We start from the raw sequence: 13,883 nt of genomic DNA on the forward strand, positions 1-13,883 counted from the left end.
GGCCCTCTTCATTCATTTGTGTTTTGGGGGCCTTGGCAGCTTTTAAGTGTATAAGACTCCTCCTAACATGTGGGCTGTTGTTATGGGTTGAATTATGTTCCCCCAAAATATGTGTTGGAAACCTAACCCCTATACATATGGATGTAATCTTGTTTGGAGATAAAGTTTTCTTTGTTATGTTAATAAGGCCATATTACTGTAGGGTGTGTCCTAAACTAAACGTACAGTCCTCTCTGGGTATCTGCAGGGGGCTCATTCCAGGACCCCAGTGGACACCAAAATCCGGATGCTCAAGTCCCTTAGGTAGAATGGTGTACTGTTTGCATATGACCAATGCACATACTCCCATATACTTTAAATCATCTCTATATTACTTATAAAACCTAATGCAACGTAAATGCTATGTAAATAGTTATTATACTGTATTGTTTAGGGAATAATGACAAGAAAAAGGACATGTTCAGTACAGACTGTTCAGTACAGACGCAACCATTGTAGGCCTAACTACATAGTGCATGTCAGCAACAAAGTAACTTTTTTTTTTTTTTTTTAAATGTTTTCCATCTGTGGTTGGTTGAATGCTTGGATGCAGGAACTGCGGATACTGAGGGCCCACCGTAATCACTTCTGAGTTATAAAAAGAGCAGATTAGACACAGAAGTGAGCATAAGAGGGGTGGAAAACCTGTTGCTTTCAAGTGGATTCCGACTCATAGTGACCCCATAGGACAGACTAGAACTGCTCCATAGGATTTCCCAGGAGCAGCTGGTGGATTTGAACTGCCCACCTTTTGATTAGCAGCTGTAGCACGCTGTAGCTCTTAACCACTGTGCCACCAGGGTCCAAGAGGGGTGGGTGTGGGGGCAATAGATGCCACATGAAGATAACCAAGGAGCTGAGAAACTCTGGGCCCATAGAAGGTAAAAAAGTGACAAGGATCTTCCCCTAGAGCCGACTGAGACAGAGCCTTCCCCCAATAGCTGGTGCCCTAAATTGGGACTTCTGGCTTCCTAAACTCAGAAAAAAATAAAATTTCTGTTCTTGAAAGACACCCACTTGCATTATTTGTGTTACAGCGGCTGTGAAATGGTGGTAGGTAGTATCAGAACCTGTCTGACTTCAGGGAGGATAATGAGAATCAAGAACAGCCCAAGGCTGATTCCTCTGAAGTGGAGGTCAGACATACCTCCACTCTCCAACCTTTTTTACTGGTTCTGACACCAGGCGTCGCTTGTACGGCACTCTCTACTTCTCTTCTGGGTTCCGTAGTCCATTGCAGTGACCACACAGAACTCACAGAAAGAAAAGCTCTCTCAGCGCCTCTCAGCCAGGCAAGCCAGCAGGCCCTTCTCTGTGTCATGCATCCTCCCTCTCAGCCATGCAGGCCTCCTCTTGGCCCCCTTAGGACAGGCCTGTCTGCCTTTGGCCTCATTGCCATCAGCTCTGTCTCAGGGCCCCTTCCGGGCATCTCGCTATCTTCAGCGTTATAGCCCTTGATGCGTGTTACAGCTCTTTTAGGAAGTTCCTTGCCTCCTCTCTTCTTTCTTCCTTCTGTTTCTGTCTGCTTACGTCTGTGGGTTTGGTTGCATATATAAGCAAACTCCTGGTTGATTTCAGGGCATGGCCCTCCCACCAGGGCCATGAACTGACCAATCCCCTCTCAGCAGGCCACAGACACTTCATTTGCATAGTAGGCTGTAGTCACTTCATTTATATAAGTATATTGACCAATCCCTGCAAAGTGCGTAGAATAGACCAATCCCAGCGCAGGCTGCAGCCCAGGGCCAGACAAAAACTATCAAACCACAAGTTGTTGACAGCTTACCGAGGCAATGTCAATCAACCTGGACAAAAGTTACAAACCCTCTGGAGTAGAAAATTAGGGCAAAGGTAACTCCTCAGGGATTAGGGGAAGTATCATCTCTCAAGCTGTTTTTCAAAAAAAACCAAGGCAGAAGGCCACATAAGGGAACTCATTTCACCATAGCAGCTACGGAAACTAAGGCAGCTGTGCTCAGGCCTCAGCCTCCTGGTCCCCTCTTTTCCTTTACCCTTACCCTTGGTGTGGTGACCCCAGTGGAGTCCCTTTCTAGGTGGGCTGACAGATCCTACACAGAGGCTAGGGAGAATGCCATCTATTCAGCATCTCTTCAGTGGGTACTCTCTTCAGTGGGTACATTCCCTGTGTCTGGGCACAGATTTGAGTGGAGTCAGACTAGCAGGGGTGATGACACCTCACCACAGGACGTCAGCAAGGAACAGGTATGGAGGTGAGGAGTGGCCCAGCACAGGTGGGACGGGAAGTCAGGGCAGGGTGGGGGTGCCTCTCCCAGAAGACAGCCAAGCGTGAGGAGCCTGTACCACCAGATAGACCGAGTCCGGAGTGGAGAATCTGAGGCTCCCAGAACTCAGCCTCAACCAGAGAGGCTTTGGTGCGGCCGAGTGCCAGGAGACCAGCGTGCCTGCCTCTGCTTCTGGCTTCGGATGGGTGGGCAGGGGCTGGTTGCCGGAGCTTCGAGCTCCGCTGCTGCAGAACAACCCTGCTTATGTTACTCTGTTGGTGGCACTTGGTTGACATTGTTCTAGGGAGTCCTTACACTCGTGGGTGCTGGTCAGGGCACTGTGCTGTGGAAATGCTTCTCTTGGCACTTTCCTACCCAGCCTCTTAACAACGCTTTTCTCCCACCTGGCGCTTCTCCCACCTGGCGCCTCTCCCACCAGTTAAGGAGGGTCCCTGCTGGCAATCAGTGATTACTTGCTAGCCTGTGAAATTGATAATTAGGGACTAGACTGATGCAGCTTCAACTGTGACTTCTCTCCTGGGGTGTTTGCCTTTTAATACAGGATTCCGAGACCCTGAAGGGGAGTCTCAGGTACAGTGGAGGAATGGGAGGGCAGCCTAGGGCAGGAGAATTAACCTTAGAGGCAGAACCAAAAACCAGCCCATTGCCTTCGAGTCGATTCTGACTCATGGTGACCCCATGTGTGTCACAGTAGAACTGTGCTCCATAGGGTTTTCAATGGCTGATTCTTTGGAAGTAGATTGCCAGACCTTTCTTCTGTGCCTTTGGGTGGACTCAAACTTCCAGCCATTTGGTTAGCAGCTGAACACGTTACCCATTTGTACCACCCAGCAACTCTAGGGGCAGAACACCTGGGTTCAAACTAAGCCTTGGGCAAGTCACAGATGCTGTGAGCCTCTGTTTCCTCAATTATAAAATGGAAAATAAGAAAAATTCCCTCCTGATGTTCTTTCAAGGATCAGCTGTGTTACTCTATATAAAAGCTGTTGTTGTTGTGTGCCACAGAGTTGATTCCAACCCATGGCAACCCTATAAACCAAACCTAACCTGTTGCTGCCCAGTTAATTCTGACTCATAGCGACCCCGTAGGATAAGAGTAGAACCCCACCCCATAGGATTTCCAGGGCTGTATATCTTTATAGAAGCAGACTGTCACTTCTTTCTCCTGCAGAGTGGCTGGTGGGTTTGAACCACCGACCTTTTAGTTTGCAACCAAGCGCTTAACCGCTCTACCACTGGGGCTCCTAGCAACCCTCCTGGACAAATTACAGTTGCCCCCTAGGGTTTCCTAGGCTGTACTCTGTGCGGGAAGAGATCACCAGGTTTTTTTTTTCTCACGTAGAGTGGCTGGTGGGCTCGAACCGCTGACCTTTCGGCTAACAGCTGAGTACTTAACCAACGCGCCACCAGGGCTCCTTATGTAAAAGCTATTGGCCCGCAGTAGACAGCCAGTACACATCAGAACAACAAAAAAAGATGAGATCTAATGGTGAACTACCTGTCAGTGGAAGCTTGTGTGTTACTGTGATGCTGGACAGGTTTCGGCAGAGCTTGCAGACTAAGACAGACTAAGAAGAAAGGCCTGGTGATCTGCTTCCAAAAATCAGCCAGTGAAAACGCTGTGGATCACAACCATCCGATCCTCTTGTGCGTAGGGTCACCATGAGTGGGGGCAATTTGACCGCAGCTAACAGCAACAACAGTGCTGAAGTACAGGCAGTGGAATTGACTTTGGAGACATGCAATGGTGGGATAAAGAAATCTGACCCTTTGTTCTATTAGCCAACGTATCTCATTTATAGGAACCTGAAGTGAGGGAATGTGTTCTCTTGGGATGTCCCTGCCCATGGCAATATAGTTCAGAAGAAGGTGTACACAGGCCACTCCAGGAAGGTTGCCTGTGGCCTTGTGTTGGTTGGTTTGCAGCTCTTGGTTGAGAACCATGTTGTTTCTTGGATCTGGTTTGCCAGAACTCCCTAGCTTTTGAGCTGACCCCAAGGATCGGGTCTTCTGGACCCCATGGGTTTTATTGGCCCCTTTTGCTGGTTCTCTAAATTCTAGTCTTATCATTGTCCCTGTTACCTGCCCTTCTTCTGCTCCTCTGATCAGCTCACTATGTATAAGAAAGGAGAGTTTCGCTCGGGCTGTTGGGAAACCCCCCAGCAGTACAACGAGTGACTCAGCGGTGCCAACCACAGCGGATGCTTTTCCTCTGGGGTGTTCAGTAACTTACAGGCATGGGGAGGTCTGGGGCAAAGCTACTGTTTATGGAATACCTACCACAAGTTTCTGTCCTCTTGTTTTATACTTACAGTAATTCAGTAGGTGGTGGTATTTCAGTTTTCTGTGTGGACACACACACACACACACACAAAACTGGTTCAGAGAGGTGAAGTGACTTACCCAAGGCCATATGGACAGTAAACCCGGTAGCCTCCAGCTCCTGGGTGGTGCAAATGGTTAACTTGCTTGGCTGCTAGCTGAAAGGTTGGAGATTCTCAACTCTCCAGGCCATCTTGCAAGAAAAGCCTTGAGATCTACTTCCAAAATCACCCATTGAAAACACTGTGGAGCACAGTTTTACGCTGGCACACATGCGGTCACCATGAGTCGGAGCTGACTTGATGACAACTAGCGAGCCGTGGAGCCTAGATGTGAACTTCCTCTGGGCCTGGCTGAAGATTAGAAGCTAGGTGTGGGAGCAAGCACATGGGAGGCTGTGCTCTACTGAGTGGTTTGCAGGTGTTGTATCTTCTGTTCTGATTTCCACCCTCACCCCAAGCCATCCATGCATACCCTGTTTTGGAAACTCTAGTAGCAGAATGGAGGTGATAGTTTCTAGGAGCCTCTGGAACAGGCCCCCTTGTTTGAATGCAGCTTTGCATCTCAGTGCACAGAAAAAAAAAATAGGCAGAAAAGGACTTGCCAAAAGGAAGAAGAGTGTATTTATGACTTCACTCCTCCTGTGCACAAATGTTTCCCCCCGGGGCCCCTCCCTTCATGGGGGATCCCTGGCCACAGCAGATGGGAAGTGGCTCGTGGTGAAGCTGAGAGCTGGGCTCGGTGGAGAGGTGTTGGGGTCAGCCTGGGGCGCAGTCCTGAGTGGGGCTTTGGTACCTCTTGTGTCATGTGACCATGTGGTGGCCCTCTAGCCATGATGGCTACGTCAGCACCAAGGCATAGGGCAACCGAAGAGTGAGGAGGGAGCTGTGTTGGGACCGGGGACACTCGGCATCCAGTTTTCCATCCATCTCTAGGCCATCCGTAAAACGACAAGGTGGGGTTAGATGATCTCTAAAGCCCCCTCCACCTCTAATTTCTGTGACAGCCTTGCATTGGCTGAGAAAATTCTTTAGTCTTGCTCATTTTACCGTAATCTGCTTAATTTTTTTAAAAAATAAAGCCCTCCCCTAGTCTCCTTGTCATTTTAAAGATAATACAATGAATCCTAAACAGTGGCCATTTTAGAGGGTGGTAAGTGAGACAGGATGCCATGAGGAGTTTATGAGCATTATTTTAAAAGTTTTAATAAGGATATATTTGTGCATTAGGAGTCCCTCAGTGGTGCAGATGGTTAAGCGCTCGTTTACTAGTGGTGCAGATGGTTAAGCGCTCGTTTACTAACTGAAATGTTGGCAGTTTGAATCCACCCAGAGGTGCCTCAGAAGACAGGCCTGATTATCTGCTTGCAAAAGGTCACAGCCTTGGAAACCCTACAGAGTCCAGTTCTACTCTGCAACAAATGGGGTCTCCATGAGTCAGAATTCACTCAATGGACTAACAATGATAACAACAATATTCGTGCATTAGCTCGTAGTAGAAAATAAGTAAAAAATTAAAAGGACTGCATTAAAGTTAATATGCCTATTATAGAAAACTTGGAAAATACAGAAAAGCAGAAATAAGGCAAAAAAATTCGAGATTCTTTTCCTTCCTTTTTTCTTTTTTTTTGCTGTGTATTCATAATAGGGATCATATGGTATAGTTAGAATTGTGTATTCTGATTTTTTTTTTTTTTTTTTTGCTTGGTGTGCTTTCCTGGTTGTAAAAGTAATTTTTAAAAAACACTTTTTAAAAAGAAAGAAAATTTAAAGTGTAATAGAATAAATACAATTTAAAAAGCCAGAGGAATCCCACAATACAGTGATAACCTTTGTGAACACATTTGCGTATTTCCTTGAGGGTGGGGAGAGCATTATTTTCCATAGTTGAGATCATACTGCACACTCTCATTTTTAAAGCAGGACAAATCTCAGAGGGAGGATGATATAAAGAGGGTTTTGATGACAGAAAACATCAGCCACTGGATGGTTTATTAGTCTTTCCTGATTAAAAAAAATAAAAATAAAAAACTTGCTTCATTCAGTCTGAGTTTTAAATATGCAGAAAATCATTCCTTGGCAAAGAAAATGGCCATTATGGTGCTTTATACAACGCAGCCTTGCTTTGGTGGAGGGAGGGAACAAAAGACCCTTTGTTTGGTAAATCTCCCAGCACAGTGTCCCCAAAGCTTGAATAGTTCAACCAGTGTTGGCACGTGCCTGAACAGAAAGGGCGGCATCAGTTCCTGTTGTACATGCTCATCAGACATGGCCAGAGGCTTCGTCTGCTCTGTGGCTGGAAGAACATTGCAGGAGAAACATGTTTCCTGGTTCCAGGAAGGGAGTAGAAGCAGAAGAGGGGAGTTGAGGGAAATATTACGGTACCAAGCTTCACCCCCAAATGGGAAAACTCACCAGACAGCACACAAGCCTGGTGAATTTCTGAGTTTGGGGTCTATACTGAGTGAGAAATGACTAACAAATGCCTTTATATCATTACTTCCCCATTGTCATCCTAATTTTGATTTATCTGTTGGGGCCTGCCAAGTAAACGGTGGTATCTTCGCTTGCCTGCCCAAGGAGAACCTTCCTATTTCTTGCATACGTGAAATATTAATTCAACTTGGCTGGATATCTACTTCTTGAATCACAAATGTTCAGGCAAAAACTCATATTTGCAGCTTAGTTTGTTCAGTCATTTGACAGATATTTACTGAACACCCATAGCAATGAGCAAAACAATGACTGTGTCTGCATAACCCTTTGATTTCAGTGGAATGTGTCTTCATGTTGCCCTTGATGTTTCTGAGGGGAGATGCCAGTCCCCATTGTAGGCACTGTGATATAACAGTGAGCAAAACAGAATCCCTGCCTCATGGAGCTTTTATTCCAGTGGGAAGTGTCCTCCAGCCATTAGTGCAGTAGAGAAGTCTGAGGCAAAACTGATTTCCTGTGTAACCTGTTCTCTTTGCCTGTTTGTGTGTAGGTTTTTAATTGTTATTTTTTATTTGCAGTTGATTATTGATATTACTCCATTTTTTCTGGTCTTTTCTAATGGAATACTTCTTAAATATATATTGACTATTTCCTTGCTTTTTTTCTTTGCATCGTTGGGGTACTACCCTGCAATTCACTGCCCACACCTGATATTTAACTTTTTATATTTTTAGTTACTGCAACTACTAATGTGGATTTGAATTTGCGATTTCTGTATAGCCCTTACCCCATCCATTTTCTTCTTTATATCATTCTTTTTATTTTGGGCTGTTTTTTTCCATTACGATTTTCTGTTCCTCTTTCAAAGAAATCACAGCTTCTTGCATTCAAGCAGCTTCCTGACATTGTCTTCGGAATTATTTTCTGAGGTGTGCGCTTCCTTTAAGCCTTCAGGATGATGTTTCCTCACTCTTGTTCTAAATGTTTTTTGTTTTGTTCTATTTCTTTTCTCATTCTAGAATGAGACAGGATTACTATTTGAAAAAGCAAACAGTTGCTGTGGAGTCCACTCAAACTCATGTCAACCCCATGTGTGTCAGTACAACTGCACTCCATAGGGTTTTCTGGAAGTAGATTGCTAGGTGTTTGTTCTGAGGTGCCTCTGCGTAGACTCAAACCTCCAACGTTGTGGTTAGCAGCCGAGCCATGTGAACCATTTGCACCACCCCGGGACTCTAGGAGGTCTATAGACTTTGCATACGCCAACAGATAGAGAGTATAGACTGTCATTGGCTTTGGCGCTCTATCCACCGGGGTAATTAATTCTTTTCACAGTTACTTAACTGTAGGTTCAATGATGCATACATTTCCCAGTCCAGTTGCTGTTTTCAAATTGACTCTCACCTGGTGTACTGCTGTTTCAGTGCCTGGCTCTCTGATACTCTGAACTGATAGAATGCATAAAAAAATGGCCGTTCCCCATCACTGCTGCCGGGGCATTCTCTGCGTGAGACCTGTGGGATCCATACCTCTCAGCATGGTTTTCACCCCTGCCCCCATGCACTGCCTGATCTATGTGTTCTGGGAACTGCTGGGCCTGAGTGGGCTCTGGGGAGGGAGGAGCTGTCCTCAGGCAGCATCTGCGCACTACAGGGGTGGCTGCTCAGACTCCTCGTCTGTGCACCTCTCAAGTCGCACATCAGAGGCAGACAATGGCAAAGGCACAAGCTGCCATTCCCCCTTTTACAGGTGGTCTCTGTTTTGTAAAGTTTATTCTGCTCCACTGGCCTAGTGGTTCTGGAGTTTTTTCCCCCAGATTCTGATTGTCCACCTTTTTTTTTTTTTTTAATGAGTTTTATCTTTTCTTCTTTGTGTCCTTTTCGTCTTATTACTAGTTTCATAGACAGTTGGCAGAGGCTTCCTTGGACTTCTGTCAGGTGACCTTGACCATGGCGAGTCTTCCTCATGTCCCTTTACCGTCCTCCTGGGCCTTCTGGTGGTGATTCAGACACACATCTGGGGACCATAGTCCTGCAGCCGTGGGTATGTGGTCAGTAGAGAATTCAGGTTTGGTCTTCTGGATTAAAAAAAAGAAGCTCCTGCGTGATAATTTTACAAATAGTCGGAAGCAGTGTTTCCCAGAGGCTGCTAACTTTATAACTAAGGATGTGTAAGATCATTTTAGATCATTTTGAGATGATGGTTTTTAAATTTATATTTATTTTTAGTGTGTCATAGGAAAAAAATAACTGAACCAAATCCCTGATTTTATAAACATGACTGTATTACTATGCAAATAACGTGTGCTTTCTACGTTTGTTTGCCAACCATGCCCTCCACCCGTGAGGTATTTTTGTAAGCGCCATTATGCCAGTTTTTTAGCTGTGTTTACAGAAATACCTCACTGGGGGAGGGCGAGGATGGCAAACAAATGTAGAAGGCACACGTTATTTTCATAAAAATATGTTATTGCTTAGGGCAAGGCTAAATTTACATTCGATATAAGTCAGTTCAAACAAAAACGTTACGTCAATAATAATGCAGCAGGTCCTGGGTGGCGCAGATGGTCAAGCATCAGACTACTGACCAAAAAGTTGGTGGTTCCACGCAGAGGCACCTGGGAAAAAAGTCCTGGCGATCTACTTCTGAAAAAGTCAGTCACTGAAAACTCTACGGAGCACAGTTCCACACCGACACAGATGGGGTTGCCGTGAGTTGGAATGGACTCGACGGCAGCTGGTTTGTTTTGTTTTTTTTAGGTACGTATTGATGGGGAAAGCTGTGGCAGTGGAACATGAATGGAGATTTGGGAGATGTCGAGCTAGAGAATCTCATGGGTCTAGAACTGTGGCTGTTAGGAGGCCGTTTAAACTGGGCGCCATTTCTAATGTGTCTACTTGATATTGGGGAATCTTTTATGGTGTGGAACACATAGAAACTTTATGAGTAGCATAGGATCCTACCATACTGTGTATAAGAAACTGGCTTCCAGTTGCATACATGGGAGCCATCTGCCCCACACACCCCTAAGGGCTTGGAGCAGCCACTGCCCATGGCCTCGTCCTCTCTCGCCTTCTTTTGTGCTAGCATTGTGTCTTAGTAGATTACTTCCCTTCCATCTGTTTCTGTGTACTCACTGGCTCCTTGTGGCCTCTGACCAGATTGCTACATCCATCTCTTGTTCATATTCCTCTTTTAGAGAGTAGCTGGGGAACCACCCTTGCCCTATTCCATGAGCGTTTTCTTGGAATACCTCACTGTCTGTGGACACTGTTAACTAAATATTTCTTCTTATAGTCCCCTCCGCGTTTGAATTCTGCAACTCCGGTTCTCCGAACTCGTTACCATATCGAAGGACAATTCATGTTCCTACTACTTAAACGAGAGCATGTCTCAAGGTTCGGCAATTGGTCCTTTCCTTCTGAGTGCTGAGTCTACCAGTAGGATTTCACCACCATCTCTGTGCAGATGCCTCTGGCTCCATGTGCCAAGGACTAGACTCACCCTAATCAGCCATTGAACACTTTGAACTTGGATATGTAGCTAGCAGTCTCTACCACATCCCCTGTTACTGGCTCCCACCATGGCCAGATCGCTTTGGGTTACTGCTTCTAGCTTCTCTCATTCCCTTTGGAACCCCCCCACCCCTCCCCAAAGTCTAATCAGTTACCAAGCCGTATTTTACTTCTTATTTCATGTCCCACCTGCTCCTGTCAAGCCCTTCCTTCTCTTCCCTGCTTCTGGCAAATTCCATTATCTTCTGAGAAGCCTCCCTTGACCATCCCAGCCAAAAGTGATCTCACCCTCTCTAAATTCTCAAAGCTCTCATTGTCTGCCGGCTATCACTTGGCACTTATTAGAGACTCCCTTGTATAATTAATCCCTTTTTTCCACTTGTGTTTGTCTGTACCTTATCTCCCCAATTTTACAAGTCAGGTCCTATGTGTTATACATCTGTGCATCTTCAGAGCATTCAGGAAAGGGTTGGTATTGTTGTTAGTTGCTGCTGAGTCGGCTCCAACTCATGGCGACCCCATGCACAATAGAACGAAATATTGCCCCATGCTATGCTATCATCCTAATCATTGGTATACTTGTCCTAATACATTGGTATGTGTTTTGAGTGCCTTCCAACCTAGTACTCATCTTCCAGCACTATGTCAGACACTATTCTGTTGTGATCCATAGGGTTTTCATTGGCTGATTTTTGGAAGTAGGTCACCAGGCCTTTGTTCCTAGTCTCTCTTAGTCTGGAAGTGCTGCTGAAACCTGTCTACCATGGGTGACCCTGCTGGTATTTGAAGTACTGGTGGCATAGCTTCCAGCATCACACCAACATGCAAGCCACCACAGTAGGACAAACTGACAGATGGGTAGGAGCAAGAAAGGATAGTTAGTAAATATTAGTTGGTCGATTGATCATGTAGCCAAGGGGCCGGATCTCTTGGAGGGAATGGGCATCCTGGAGACCCTAAGCCCTGGAGACCGCACGGGCTGGTGAATAACTTTCCCTTCCTGACTGTGCCGCATTTTGAAGAAGTGAGTCATCTCCATACCCAGATGTTCTTTCTTATCAGTTATCATTATAAGACGGCATGATTCATCCTACAGAAGACAAGGGCCTGCAGCGAATGCGGCCTATTTTGATGAACAGTTTTCAACTCATCTGAAACAAAGAATGATAACAAGGTGGTGGAACACTTCTGACTCCATTTAAACTCGAGAAAATTCAACTTGGTGGAAATGATTGTCAGTCTTTTTGCTTTTGGAACAGGTTTCCTGCTCTCTCTCTTTCACTTGTACACTGGGCCCCATATGTAGAAACCTGCCTATTTGCAGAGGCCAAAAGTGGGAGAAGCAGCTCGTGCTTTTCACAGACAACTCTCATGATAGAGGACTGTGGATAAAGCACAACTCAAGTGACTTCTGGATTGAGAGTCTAGGATATGTCCAAACCGCCAACCCGTGAGAATACACTCGCCAGCTTTACACACCCTGAGATTTTCACTTTGCTCAATCCTAAAGAATACAAAGTCTGCAGGATTAGTTCTGCTTAGCTCAGGTCGCAGCAGATTAGCTTCCTGGTTGTAAAATGGCCCAGAAAAGTCCTTTGCCGCTGGCTGGGGGCCACACGGGGGCTGGTGATAATGATGATTGTTGTGCACTGCCCCTGGTGGTGTGTTATTATCTGTCACTGTGTCTGTGCGATGCCACGTCCGAGCGGTCACGCCGGCAGCTGTGAGTGCTGAACAACCCTTAGAACTGCTCCCTCTTTGCTATTACAAACCACACAGGCATGGCTATGAAACCTGCTAGGGCCATTTTAGTTCCACAGAATCCAAAGGACTGAAGGTGAAGAAGGTCTTGGCCGTCTAGGTTCAAATGAAGTTTTGCTTCTATCTGTGCATGGATGGGAGCCTTTTCAGGAACAGAGAAGCAACTTGCTGCTGTCTGCATCTTCCAGTGGCATGTCTGACCTCAAGAGTTATGCGTGGATTTGCTACATCACAGAAAGACGATGCCAATAACTCAGCGGCCAGTGGAGGCCTTGCCACCTCTTGATAGGAATGCTCACTGTCTTCTGTCCGTGGCTGGTTTGGGACCATTTTACAGTTGTAGGTTTAAGCACGTCATTTTTCTCTCTCTCTCTCTTTAAAATGAGTGAGAGAGAAGAGAGGGAGAAAATCCCATAACCAGCTTCTCGGCCTCTGCTGTCTCCCTCAGATTCCCTGCATAGTGCAGTCAGTTAAATGCTTTGACTGCTAACTGAATGGTTGGCAGTTTGAACCCACCCAGAGGTGCCTCAGAAGAAAGACCTGGTGATCTACTTCCGAAAACCCTATGGACAGAGTGCTATTCCAACTCACATGGGGTCACCATGAATCGGGGTCAACTTGATGGCAGCTGGTGGAGACCAAAAGAGCTGGTATTGAGTTCTCTTTATAAATAATCACATCAGCCATGCTCGTGAGAGAAGTGATATTTTCTAACAAGCCACCTAGGCCTCAGCATCACAGTCCCTCCAAAAAAGCAGATTTAGTTCTATATAAAGAATCAGTTCCTAAAATTCCAAGGATTTGCATCTGAAAGCAAACACAGAAATATGTGGCATTTTCAGTGCTAAACCTTCAGCTGCTCCAAAAAGCTGGGCTAAAAGGAATGATATGATATATTCAGCAAAGATCCAGTACCTTTAACAACTTGTTATAAAGGGGCAAGTCCACGCCTCAGCATTTAGTTGGTGGGTGCAGTATGGCTCTCAGTGTGCAGTCTTTCTTGCCCTGTAACTGGAACCTCAGGCTCATTCCATTTAAGGTGCCTAGTAGGACCTCCTCTTTGCCCGTCGGTCCAGGTTTGGTGGTGGAGAGGGCAAAGTGAAGGCAGGCGACCCATGTCTTGCCCCCCGGGGCACCTGGTTTCCAGCTCTGAACTGGTTCAACACCACGGTTCTTTGGGGGAGCATTCTCTATTGTTTTTATGTTGACTTTTATCTGGCCTTGGGTTCATGCAGCTGAGGCTGGGGCCAGGGCCAGAGCTGTGACTTAGGGTTGGGAAGAAGGTGACGGAAACATTTCCCAGAAGGGCTTGGGCTGGCTCAGGGAGTCCCGCCTAAAACACAGTGGACAAAGCAGCTCTTGTCCACAGGCCTGGGGGTGGGAGGCATCTGGTCAGTGGCACAGGCTCGGCCGTTGTATGTCATGACCTCTGCCAACTTTTTTTTAGCTGAGAAAGGGGAAAAGGAGAGAGTGGGGGAAAAAAAAAGCCTCCAGAAACTTCGCGTCTGGAAAGTCCAGACTACGCTGTTGATTTCCTAATAAGAGCT

The 13,883-nt window shown here is 46.1% G+C and overlaps 1 protein-coding gene across 1 annotated transcript in view; it reads left to right on the forward strand.

Moving 5' to 3' along the window:
• Window positions 1-13,883, forward strand: part of GAS7 (growth arrest specific 7) — a 275,274-nt gene that overhangs the window by 155,205 nt on the left and 106,186 nt on the right. The window lies entirely within an intron of this gene.

Source organism: Trichechus manatus, unplaced genomic scaffold (genome assembly GCF_000243295.1).
Source record: "Trichechus manatus latirostris isolate Lorelei unplaced genomic scaffold, TriManLat1.0 scaffold00040, whole genome shotgun sequence".
In the NCBI taxonomy this organism is placed as follows: domain Eukaryota; kingdom Metazoa; phylum Chordata; class Mammalia; order Sirenia; family Trichechidae; genus Trichechus; species Trichechus manatus.